This window comes from Carlito syrichta, unplaced genomic scaffold (genome assembly GCF_000164805.1).
Source record: "Carlito syrichta isolate Samal-C Ts95f unplaced genomic scaffold, Tarsius_syrichta-2.0.1 Scaffold301936, whole genome shotgun sequence".
NCBI classification, from domain to species: domain Eukaryota; kingdom Metazoa; phylum Chordata; class Mammalia; order Primates; family Tarsiidae; genus Carlito; species Carlito syrichta.
Genome location: NW_007246032.1, coordinates 138,166 through 138,783, shown reverse-complemented (window position 1 = coordinate 138,783; position 618 = coordinate 138,166). Strand labels below are relative to the sequence as shown.

Sequence of the window (618 nt, the reverse complement as noted above, 5' to 3'; positions counted from 1 at the left end):
GAGCCCAGCAGGTCGAGGCTGCAGTGACCGGGAGCGGCCACTGCACTCCAGTCTGGGTGACAGAGTGAGACTCCAACTCAAAAAAATTTAAAAAAATAAAAAATAAGGAATATCAGAGAAGCAAAAGAACCATCTCATTATTCTTCCAAGTAAATTCTGTTCACCACTGTTTGTTGTATCCCTGATAGATGCAAGACCAATTAGACATGCTGTTAACTGTGAGAATATAGTATCACAGAGTTCAAGAGAGGAGAGGTTTCAAGCTGGAGAAATTGGTCAGAAGTCTGAAGTCGTGCAGAAAGAGTGGGAAAAGTCCATTACATTTAGTAAAAAGGAGATCATTAGTAACTTTTCGAAAATGACAGCTTCAGTTAGGGGGTTGGGCATGGAGATATTAAAAGCCAGATTAAACCGGGCTCGGTGGCTCAGCCTGTAATCCCGCGCCTTTGGGAGGCTGAGGTGAGTGGATTGCCTGAGCCCGCGGGTTTGAGACCCACCTGGGCAGTAAGACCTCATCTCTACAATAAATTAAAAAAAAAATCAGCCGGGCGTGGTAGCGTGCGCCTGTCATTCCAGCTACTTGGAAGGCTGAGGCGGAAGGATCACCGGAGCCCAGCA

The 618-nt window shown here is 46.4% G+C and overlaps 1 protein-coding gene across 1 annotated transcript in view; it reads left to right on the top strand.

Moving 5' to 3' along the window:
- PHC2 (polyhomeotic homolog 2) overlaps positions 1–618 on the top strand; it is a 182,697-nt gene that overhangs the window by 70,031 nt on the left and 112,048 nt on the right. The window lies entirely within an intron of this gene.